The sequence below is a fragment of the Myotis brandtii genome, unplaced genomic scaffold (assembly GCF_000412655.1).
Source record: "Myotis brandtii unplaced genomic scaffold, ASM41265v1 scaffold490, whole genome shotgun sequence".
Classification (NCBI taxonomy): Eukaryota; Metazoa; Chordata; class Mammalia; order Chiroptera; family Vespertilionidae; genus Myotis; species Myotis brandtii.
Window position 1 is genome coordinate 1,445,860 of NW_005368708.1, and position 12,270 is coordinate 1,458,129.

Below are 12,270 nucleotides of genomic sequence, written 5' to 3' on the forward strand. Positions count from 1 at the left end.
AATAAAATATATTTTAAAAAAAAAGAATTTCATAAGGTGAGCAGGGTGCCCTACCATTTTTCATGTCAAAGACAGGGCACAACTGAAACTGCTAAGTTTTATTCCCTCCACAAAAAAACTAAAGAAACTTCAAGCCAAAAATATATGCTGAGTTTCTACAAAAAGTGTAATGGGTTTTTTATAAAAATTATGTGTAACATAGGCACAATTATTTAAAGTTAATACATTTTTATTTAAGGAATTCACATGTTGTGATTTTTTAAGTTCCTCTTGAGTCTCAGTCTTAGTCCCTTTCAAAAATATTTTTTTTTCTCTCAGGGTCACCTGACTGGGTCAGAGCAACGTGAGCAGTGGCTCGTGGTGGAGATACCCAGAGGAGAAGCCTCGAAAGTCCACTGGTCCCCACCACAGACCACACCAGTGTGAAGTTCGGTGACCCCCGAGTGACCCTCTTCAGGGCCGTACAGGATCCCCTCCTTGCCTGCCACCCCCGCCCGCTCTGCCCAGAGGGTCTGATGGCAGCAGCTGTGCTGAGGTGCCCAACTGAGGTTGGTGTGACCTTTGAGGATGTCGCTGTGTACTTCTCCAGAACAGAATGGCACCTCCTTAATGAGGCTCAGAGACACCTGTACCTTGATGTGATGCTGGAGAATTTTGCTCTTATATCCTCACTGGGTTGCTGCTGTGGAACACAGGATCTGGAGGCATCCATTGAACAGAATGTTTCTGTAAGAGTATCACAGGCAAAGAACAACAAAGTAGCTTTGTCTTCCCAGAAGAGCCACCCCTGTGAGAGTTGTGGTGCAGTCTTGAGGGACATTTTCCAGTTGGTTGAGCAGCGGGGAACACAACACAGCCTGCAACTGTTGAGGTGTGGGGTATGTGTAAAACCATTTTATTTCAGTGCAAAGTGTCACCAGCACCAGGACCAGCACATGAGAGTAAAGTGTTTCATAAGAGGTGTGGACAGGGTCTCACTTGTGAAGACCTGCAAATTCAGTGTGTCCCAGAAGCTTTTTACAGGTCAGAAGGTTGGACTCGGCATCCTTACTGCTTCAAGATAACTTCAGCAACAGGCTACTCATATCAAGGACAAACCAAGTGAAATCTCAATGTTTGGGGTGACATTTCAAAACAGAAAAAATTACTATACCAAGAAAGAATGTAAAAAAAGCCATTGACTGCAATGACACACTTGTTCCAGACCAAGCTGTTCAAACTGGAAAGCAGTGTTTTGTGGGCCCTGAAAGTAAAAAATGTTTTAAAGGAATCTCTGACCTTCATTATCAGAAAATTCACTCATTGGAAAAGCCATATGAGTGCAGTGAGTATGGGAAATGTTTTAAATATCGGTGCTTCCTTATTCAACACTGTCAAGTTCACTCTGGAGAAAAGCCTTATGAGTGTGCTGAATGTGGGAAATCCTTTAGTTGAAGTTCCAACCTCATTACACACCAGAGACTTCACACTGGAGAAAAGCCATATGAGTGTGGTGAATGTGGGAAATCCTTTAATCACAGTTCCAACCTCATTTCACACCAAAAGTTCACACTGGAGAAAAGCCTTATGAGTGTAGTGAATGTGGAAAATGTTTTATCAATAACTTTTATCTTCTTTATCATAAGAGACTTCACTCTGGTAAAAGGCCTTATGGGTGCAGTGAATGCAGGAAATCTTTTATCAGTAACTCTGATATTCATTGTCATCAGAGAGTTCACACTGGAGAAAAGCTATATGAGTGTGGTGAATGTGGGAAATCCTTTAGCCACAGTTCCAACCTCATTACACAACAGAGAGTTCACACTGGTGAAAAGCCTTGTAAGTGCAGTGAATGTGGAAAATCTTTTACCAGTAGGTCTGGACTCTGCTATCATCAGAGTTTACACTGGAGAAAGACTGAATGAGTGCACTGATTGTGGAAAATCTTTTATCAAGAGTTCTCATCTTCATACTCATCAGAGTTCACAAAGGAGAATGGCTTTTTGAGTGCTGTGAGTGTGGGTAATCTTTTAGTGAAAATTCTAACCTCTGGACACATGAGAGTACACATTACAGGAAGTTTTTAGATGTGTAGGAAATGTAGTTTCTTATTTTAGTGTTAACAACACTGGAGGAAACTCAGGCTTCAGTTGTCTGACTTTCATGTCATAAACCCCATCCTCAACAGTAGGGAGATTTTCCATAATTTTAGTTATGTGGGAAGCATGTGTACTTATGCTATACTTTCTAACCTGCCCAGGGCTTAGTGCAGAATTCTGTGACAGAATTCATTTCACCTGTACCAACACTGAGCAAGTCGCCACAGTGTTCATCAGTCACCATCCTAATGTCCTAAATTCAGGGAAGCTGAATTTGTTCTCTTATTAGTTGGAGGAAATTAGTAACCTGAGCCTTACAGTGGTTCTCAACCTTCTTAATGCCGCGACCCTTTAATACAGTTCCTCATGTTGTGGTGACCCCCAACCATAAAATTATTTTCATTGCTACTTCATAACTGTAATTTTGCTAATGTTATGAATCATAATGTAAATATCTGATATGCAGGATGTATTTTCAGGGGTTGTGACCCACAGGTTGAGAACCGCTGCTTTAGGAGATCTGCATTTCATTTACTCTATTTAGGGCATGAACCTGACCCATTGTTGACTCCAGAGAACATCACCTGAGTTTAGCTGGCAGCTTCCAGAAAAAACTTTTTTCAGAGACATGATTTCCCTAGATACCTCTGGTGAATATTTCCAGTGTTGATGTCACCATCAGAAGACTGGTTGGGTCCATGTCCTTTTGGTTTTTAAAATAATAAAGGCCTTTTTGTTTAAGTCCTTTTTAAAAATATATTTAAAAAATACTTTTTTGGCCCTAACCGGTTTGGCTCAGTGGATAGAGTGTCAGCCTGCGGACTCAAGGGTCCCAGGTTCAATTCTGGCCAAGGGCATGTACCTTGGTTGCGGGTACATCCCCAGTAGGGAGTGTGCAGGAGGCAGCTGATCGATGTCTCTCTCTCATTGATGTTTCTGACTCTCTATCCCTCTCCCTTCCTTTCTGTAAAAAATCAATAAAATATATTTAAAAAAATACTTTTTTGCTTAATCCATAGCTGTCATGTCAGTCCATACACAATTCTTTTATTTTTATTTATTTGTTCATTAGAGGCCCGGTGCATGGATTCATGCACTGGTGGAGTCCCTCGGCCTGGCCTGCAGGGATTGTGCCAAAACCAGCTCTCCGACATCCACTGAGGGGTCCCAGATTGCAAGAGGGCACAGGCCAGGCTGAGGGACCCCACCAATGTGTGAATGCCCCATCCATTTGAGGCTAGGGCTCAAGGTCTAGAGAAGGGGCTGACGCACAAATGGGTATACTAGACAAGAAATATAAATTTAGAAGGCATGGGGGAGCCAGGCAGAAACCTCTCTAGCAGAGAGGCTCCACTTGGGCCCAGGCCCTGTTAGCTTTTATTTACTTGAATACATATTTGCCCTTTAGGAATGCAAACAAGCATATCAATGGTAAAGTTTGGTAAACAATAAAAAGATTATCAGGTTAGGGTAGTGGTTGGCAAACTGCGGCTCGGCAAATGGCGACTCATGAGCCACATGCGGCTCTTTGGCCCCTTGAGTGCGGCTCTTCCACAAAATACTGACTTCTGCACATGGGCCACGGAATTTCAATTGCACTGTACGTGCGTGCCCGCACATGGTATTTTGTGGAAGAGCCACACTCAAGGGACCAAAGAGCTGCATGTGGCTCGCGAGCCGCCGTTTGCCAACCACGGGGTTAGGAGATTGCCTTCAGCCAGCAGCAGGGCAATATTATGCTGATTTTCAGCCCTGCTGAATATCAAAGTCCATTAGCTGCCGGGGTCTTTCTCAGCATCTAGAAGGGTTCAGGAATCTGGAGAAGGAACTGCGTGTAAATTAATAGACTAGCAATATAAATTTGGAATACATGGGGAAGCCAGAGGAGACTTAGCTATAGTAACCAAGTTCTCTGAATCTCTGGACCCCTAGCTTTTTATTAATACAAATTGCCCTAAAGCAAAGCAGATATACATATCAAAGATAAGGTTTGGGCCTCACATACAGTATATAAATATATATTGTGACATACTTATGCATTTCAGTTCTCTATTATATGTTTTGAAACTTTATTTGCTATTTTTCATATTAATTCATATTGTTATTATTTTTTAACAATTTCTTAGTGATTTCTTCCTCAGGACTTCAACTGTCCTTTTGTTCTTTGATTTTTCTCTTTCATGGAGGCCATGTTCTTTAGAAGCTTGTTTAGACCAAGTTAATGGCCTTTTAGGCTTCCTCCACGTGAATAGGAGTTCACTTTTTGAAGAATAAGAATTCTATATCACAGGGGGGGCATCAGAATTTTAGAAGTGCTTAGGTGGGGCATGGCCAAAAAAAGGTTGGGAACCACTGTTCTAACCCAATGCTTTGCTTTTTGCTCTAGGACATGTCAGATTCCTTAAAGGACACGATTTGCCTATTACAACAGCTAGTCATAAAAGGACATAAAGTCTCAAAGGACAAGCTTCGATTCTGTTTACCCTGGGTAAAATACCTTGTTTATCTAATATTGAAAGATGGATGAACAAAAATAGATACAGAGACAAAGAAGCAGCAAACAGACTGTCAAACTTCAGTGGAAAGGCAGGGGAGGGTTGGGGGATGGGGTAAGAGATCAACCCAAGGACTTGTACATATGCATATAAGCATAACCAATGGACACAGACAGTGGGAAGTGAGGGTATGTGTGTGGGGGTGGGGATGGGGGAGGCCGGGAGGAGGTTAATGGGGGAAAGAGGAGACATATGTACTACTATTTGTGATACTTTAAACACTTAAAAATAAATAAATAAAGATGGGCTACTAATTTACCCTGAAAGTCTCAGAGGAATAAAATCCTTTCTTTTCTAAAAAACAAAGAAACAGCTTAGAAGGTTCCTGGATCTGACTGGATACTGTCACAACTGAATTCCAAACATTTTTATTAGTGGCTCAGCCTCTATATGTCTTATTAAAATCAAAATGACCTGATCCAATTCAGTGGAACCAAGAATGGAAACAAGCTGTAAAATCTCTAAAGACTTATCTATAGCTCCTGGTCTAGGATACCTTAATTATAAACTTTCTAACTTTTTATACATGGAAATAAAGGGAATACTTTAGAACTCAAAAATGTTGAGATTATCACAGACCTATAAGACATTATGGTCAGCAGTTAAAAACAGTAGCTAAAAAGCTCCTCTGTATGACAGCCATCTCTGCTATAGATATGTTATGCAAACAAACAAAAAAGATAATTACGGGCTCTCCTTTGTTTATGTTATTCGTTCAGTTGAATCTTCACTGAATTCTCATCACACTTGACAGTCAACTGGCTCTTGCTTTCTGCACCTATTATTTAACTTGATGTAACAGTCTTAACCCAGCAACTTTGCTACTTTCTTTACAGAATAAAGACATCCACAATTGTGTCTTGCTTAGTGACCATAATCTTGTTCCTAAGAATAATTCACAGGAAACTCCTATTGAAAAGGCTGACTTAATTTGGTTTACACATAGATCTTTGAAAGATAAACAGAGATGTTACCAAGTTGGATATGCAATAGCTTCCATGGTAGACATAATTGAATGTTCTTATTTACCTGAATAAGGTCTGGCCAATAAGCTGAATTAATTGTTCTAACTTGGACTTGTAAATTGGCCAAAGATCAAATAGTCAATATTTGCACTAATAGTAGCTAAAGCCTTGGTGTAGCTCACAACTCTAAAATGTTGTAGAAGCAGTGAGGCTTCTTAACTTTCTCAGGGAAGAATAGAAAATAGGTTGAAGAATTATTAGATGTCATACAGAATTGAAACAATAGGCAATTATCAAAATTCCAGATCATTCTAAAGCTGCCTCGATGAAAGCAACAGGAAATCATTTAGCTGATGCTGCAGCTAGACAGGCAGCATTAAACAGCCAAATTATCTAAACCTTAGAATGCATCTTACTTCCTATTAAATCAATAAAAACTTTCTTTTACAGTTTCAATGGACAACTGCATAAGAATAAAAGAGGATATAGCAACAAAAAGGGAGAAATTTTGACCCAGACAAGCAGACATGGTTCCCTATAGGGACTCAATTACCTGTACTTTAACATGCACATGAGCTAACACATTGGGGTCCTAAAATATGATTTTATAGAGTAAACAATATTACTGGAAAACTTCTACTGTAGCTCATAAAGTATGTAGCAGATGTTCTATTTATCCAAATATAACCCTAAAGTCATCCCAAGTGTCCCAAGGACATTTTCCACTTTCTTTAAATCTATTTGAGGTATGGTAATTGGATTTTATCTAAATGCCACTATCTCAAGAATACAAATATTTGTTAGTTATGATTTGTATCTTGTGTGTGTGTGTGTGTGTTTTACTGGATTGAGGCATTCCCTTGGAGGAGAGCAACAGACTTAATGCTAGGTAAATTGTTATTTAAAAGAGTTAATTCCCAATTAGGGAATTTTCTCTGAGTTACAGTGATTGAGGGACTCATTTTACTGGGCAAATAATGCAATCTATTTGTAATAGTTGGCCTATTCTATAGTATCTTTATTGTGCCTATCACCTTAGTTCTATGGATTGGTGGACCATACAAATGGTACAATTAAAATGTAACTAGGGCCCTAGCTGGTTTGGCTCAGTGGATAGAGCGTGGGCCTGCAGACCAAAGGGTCCCGGGTTTGATTCTGGTCAAGGGTACCTACCTCGGTTGCAGGCTCCTCCCCAGCCCAGGCCCTGTTCAGGGCATGTGCAGGAGGCAACCAATCAATGTGTTTCTCTCACATCGATAATTTCTTTCTGTCTTTCCCTCTCTCTCCACTCTCTAAAAATCAATGGAAAAGTATCCTTGGGTGAGGATTAAAAAACAAACAAAAAAACTCAACTAGGTAAATTTGTAGAAGCTTTTCATTTCCTTGGTTTAAAACTCTTTTATAGTACTTCTCAACTTGAAATCTACTTATTTTGGTAAACACATAGTTTTTCCTATTAAATAGTCACTGGTCATCCTTTGCATCGAGATAAAGAGACATATGAATCAACCTTATAAAAAAACTAGTGGCCTGGTGCATGAATTTGTGCACATTGAAAGGAAATTAATTAGAAGAAATATTTTGATATCGCTATTCGCCTTTTCTCTATAATAGAAGTGTCAACCAAATTCACGATCGACAATGACAGATGATGGCTTGGGCCCACTCCCCATGGTTCTCTGCTCTCTGCAGAGCCTGCGTGCTCCATACCATGGTGATGGGCAAGCAGGCCCTGCTGGGTGCTGCCTGCAGGCTGAGCTTGCCTGCTCCCGGGCCGCGCTTGCCTGCTTGCGGGTCGCTGCGGTGACGGCCAAACAGGCCCTGCTGGCCGCAGACACTCCAGAGGCGGCAGAGCAGCAAGGCTTGATCCACTACTGGAGTGGGCAGATCCTGCCTCTCCGCTTGGTCCCCGCGACCCCTGGCCGGGCTGACAGGCCCAAACACTCCAGTGGCGGGGGGGAGGGGGCTGGGCGCCACCATCTTGTGGCTATGGGGGCCGCCATATTTGTGACAGAGTGACGTTTAATTTGCATATTACTCTTTTATTAGATAGGATAGAATAAACTTGCTTAATTAGAGCTGCTTTCTGATGTAGCTAAACTTTTTCCAGCCCAGTGAAGCACCCCAACTTCTCTTTAAGGTAATTGTCAGCAACACAGCAGTAAATATCAATACGAAGCAGATTATTATTGTAGATCACAGAGAGAGAACAAAGGGTAAAATATTTAACTGCAGTAGTGTTTGACTATATGCAGTGAGAAAACCTGAAGTCATTTTCAAAGTCCACCATTTCTTTCTTTCTTTCTTTTTTTAAAAAATATATTTTATTGATTTTTTACAGAGAGGAAGGGAGAGGGATAGACAGTTAGAATCATCGATGAGAGAGAAACATCGATCAGCTGCCTTCTGCACACCTCCCACTGGGGATGTGCCCACAACCAAGGTACATGCCCTTGACAGGAATCGAAGCTGGGACCCTTCAGTTCACGGGCTGACGCTCTATCCACTGAGCCAAACCAGTAAGGGCAAGGTTCATCATTTCTTACTTCTTTTCAGTCGGGTCAAGTTTCTAAGCTTTCTAAATCTCCATTTTCCAGCTAATGAAAAGAAAATAGGTTTCCACTGAGTCTCCTATCTACATACTCCAGGACTTCTGTGAGGATCAAATGAGATGAGGCATGGAAAAATGCTTCACAGACATTTGGTTAAATTGAAAAATGTTTGTACCTGGGCTGATGAAACTTCAAGGAGGCTAGTCGCTAGGGAGAGGAAGCTGGGAGTTGCTATGTGATGTCATTACCCAGCGCCCACAGCCACTGTTTTTGGGCTGGGATGGGCTGTGGGCCGCATCTTGTGCCATGGGGGTCTCTGTAGCGTTGGTTGCAATTTGGTGGGGTGTCACTCCAGGGTGATGGCGGGGCCTGTGTCCCACTTGTGGGAAATCAACTGTTCCTTTGTGGGTGCCAGGTCAGCGCTGCCATTCCTCTGTGAATGGCCAATGCGCATCACCACAGCTCCTGCATTGAGCGTCTGCCCCTGGTGGTCAGTGCGCATCATAGAGACTGGTTGGACAGTCAGACACTTAGCATATTATCCTTTTATACATATAAATATATTCTGCATTATTATCAATAACATATTAACCAACTTATAGAAACTAATATATTAGTGACATTCATTCCAAGAGACAAAGATTTTAAAGACCGTGACTAACAACCAGGGGATTTTGTCCATTGGAAAACACATTAATTGAAGATGCTCTTCAACATTGTTGAAATGGATTTTATGGCATCTGCCCCTGTCTGACATTTGCCTCCACCTACAGTGGATATCAAAGATTTCTCAAGGATGAGAAGCTGTCAACATCAGAAATAGACAGCTTATCCCAAGACATCAACAAAGTCTACAATTTATAAATCTACACATTAGTGTTGAACTTTGTTATCTGTCTGCTAATAATCTTAGTCATAATAATAATTATACTTATTCTTTGGATATATAGCCCAACTGTTAATAATTGCTGAAGGTATCCTATATAATAAAAGCCTAATATGCTAAGTGTCCGGTCGTCTGGTCATCCGTTCAACCAATCAAAGCATAATATGCTAATGATATGCTAAGGCCACTCAACCCCTCGCTATGATGTGCACTGACCACCAGGAGGCAGATAGTTAACTGGTCGACCAGTCACTGTGACGTGCACTGACCACCACGAGGCAGATGCTCTGACTGTAGGTTAGCTTGCTGCTGGCTTCCAGCCAATCAGGACTGAGAGAGACTGGACATGCCCTGGAGCCCTCCCATGGACCCTCCCCGGCTGGCCAACCTCCCACGTCCTTCCCTGACCCCGATCGTGCACCGGTGGGGTCCCTTGGCCTAACCTGTGCCCTCTCACAATCCCGGACCCCTCGGGGGATGTTGGAGAGCCGGTTTCAGCCCAATCCCACAGGCCAGGCTGAGGGACCCCACTGGTGCATGAATTTGTGCACCAGGCCTCTAGTATAAGATAACTTTAGTATTATCAATAATACTCTTAATGGCTTTGCTTTTGAAATTTATAAGGAATGCTTTTGCAAAGGAAGGAAAGGAATGTGTGTTTGTAAGAGAAGTTAAAAGTAAGTCGTTTGTTCTAAAACTTGGTTATTTCTGAATGAGTAAAAAAAAGACTAAGAAGAATTTAAAAAGTTATAGAACAGTGGTTTTCAACCTTCCTAATGCTGCGACCCTTTAATACATTTCCCCATGTTGTGGTGACCCCCAACCATAAAATTATTTTCATTGCTACTTCATAACTGTAATTTTGCTAGTTATGAATCGTAATATAAATATCTGATATGCAGGATGTATTTTCATTGTTACAAATTGAACATAATTAAAGCATAGTGATTAATCACAAAAACAATATGTAATTATATATGTGTTTTTCTGATGGTCTTAGGTGACCCCTGTGAAAGGGTCGTTCGACCCCCAAAGGGGTCGCGACCCACAGGTTGAGAACTGCTGTTATAGAAGGTCAGTGGAAAAGAAATATTGAGAAGGGAATTTTATGTATAAATGTTAGAAATCAATTATGGGAATGTGCTTGCCCCTTATCCCAACAAGGACTGCTAACTATATTCAGATGGAAGTTGAAGTGTTTATAAAATCATGGCTGTCTATAACTACTGCTGAAGCACAGCACATTTACTTATGAAACTCTTGCTGTCCTTCTTGCCTCTGAAATTTTTAGATGGTAATTGTAATTTATAGCATTGTGTTCTTATAGCCATGTCTCTGAATAAAATTACACTTACAGCTTCCAATTGCACAAATAGTGGGAATCAGATTAATAATAAATGGCACTTGAGTGCTTCCCATGGGAAGTAGATAGGACATAGTAAATGGGAACTCATTTCATGATCAGATTATGAAGACTGAAGAGGTGTATGGTATGACCTTAAAGTATAAGAAAATGTTTTCTTTCTTTTTTTTTTAAACATGTTTTATTGATTTTTTACAGAGAGGAAGGGAGAGGGATAGAGAGTTAGAAACATCGATGAGAGAGACATCGATCAGCTTCCTCTTGCATACCCCCCCACTGGGGATGTGCCCACAACCAAGGTACATGCCCTTGACCGGAATCGAACCTGGGACCCTTTAGACCACAGGCTGATGCTCTATCCACTGAGCCAAACCGGGCAAGGCCTATAAGCAAATGTTATATTAGATGCAAAATGTAGAGAAGTGAGACAGCCAGCAAAACCTGGATCTGATAGCTTATAGACTAGAAATGATCCAGAGTGTTTTTGTTAATGAACATAAGACCTGACTGGCTCCCATTTACTTGATTTTCACTTTTCAGAAACATTCAGCCTTGACTTTCGTCCAAGGTTACGATCTTGCCTCATCTGCAATAGTCCATCATTCAGTAAGACAAATGCTGACAGTAAGACTTCCTAGAAATGAGCCTTATACCATGGCACCACATTATCCAACTAAAAGGTTGGTCATCAATGCATCCTTTAGATGGATTTATGCCCAAAAGGAAGAAGTGTGGACAAGAGGGCCATATACTAAACTTGACAAGCTCAGGCGAGGCCTGCATGCGAGCCTTACAAATTCAGAGACCTAAAGTAACCATATAGAATGATCTGAAATTAAAACTTTCTAGCTAAAAGTGAGTCATGGTGGGTAGTCATGTCATAGGTTGGTATTTTTCTTGACAAACGTCAATCTTTACCTTAACTAAGCCTGTCCATTGTCTTTTTGCATCTATAATAATCCTTTTTTCAGACCTCTCAGGGCACAATCTCCCACCAGAGCTGGAGACCACAGAGCATCTCATTATTTTTTATATTGCGTTATCAAATGTTAACTATCCTATACCCACCTATGTAAAAGAAGTATGTGTCTATTTGTTTTTCTTTTTATCCAATCACACAGATCCCCCCACCCTCCCTAATCTATCACCTATGAATTTTATATAACATCTTCTCAATCCCTTGAGATTTTGCTTTCAGGCAATTGTTGTCATTTTGGCTCAAATAAACTCATAACAATTCTCTACAGGTTTGGGCATTTCTTACTTTGACAGCTCAAAAGTATTATTAGTCTCAATGAAATAGAATATTGGTGCAGTGGTATGTTTTTAATACCTATAGTTGTTTATATTATCTGAACGTAAACATGAATTTTTAAGAGTAGAAATCAGAGGTATTATCACCTACAGTGGTAACCTTACCAGTTCCTTTTTGTTCATTAGCCTTGTCTTCCTCCTTCTGAAGCAATGTGTTAAGAACCAGATGACAAACCTGCAAGTGTTTTTGTATTACAGAAGAGGAACCACAAAATATGAATTTGGGAGTTTATTTACCTGGTCTTGAGAAAGAAAGAGAAACTTAATCTCCCTAAACAAGCTATAAATGAGAAATAAAAGAGAGGATTTCAATATTCTTTTCCTTTGGAATATAAAGGAAGGGGGTGGGGGGTGGGGGGCGGGTAGCCCACATGCCTTCAGCTTGGCAGACCCAGGAAAATTTCTTACATTTTAAATTTTATTCCCCTTTAAAATATAAATACATACTTCTCTTAGACAGATATGAGCAGAGCAAGGACAATGGGCCAGGTACAGGTCACCAGAGCAGAAAGCCCTGGGTACTTAGGTGAAACCTTGTTCCCAGGGTGACCTTTCCT

General features: G+C 40.8%; 1 pseudogene; it reads left to right on the top strand.

Annotated features, from left to right (window-relative positions):
- The first annotated feature begins 496 nt into the window (after positions 1 to 496).
- LOC106727872 lies at positions 497 to 2,074 on the top strand (annotated as a pseudogene).
- Positions 2,075 to 12,270: the final 10,196 nt, after the last annotated feature.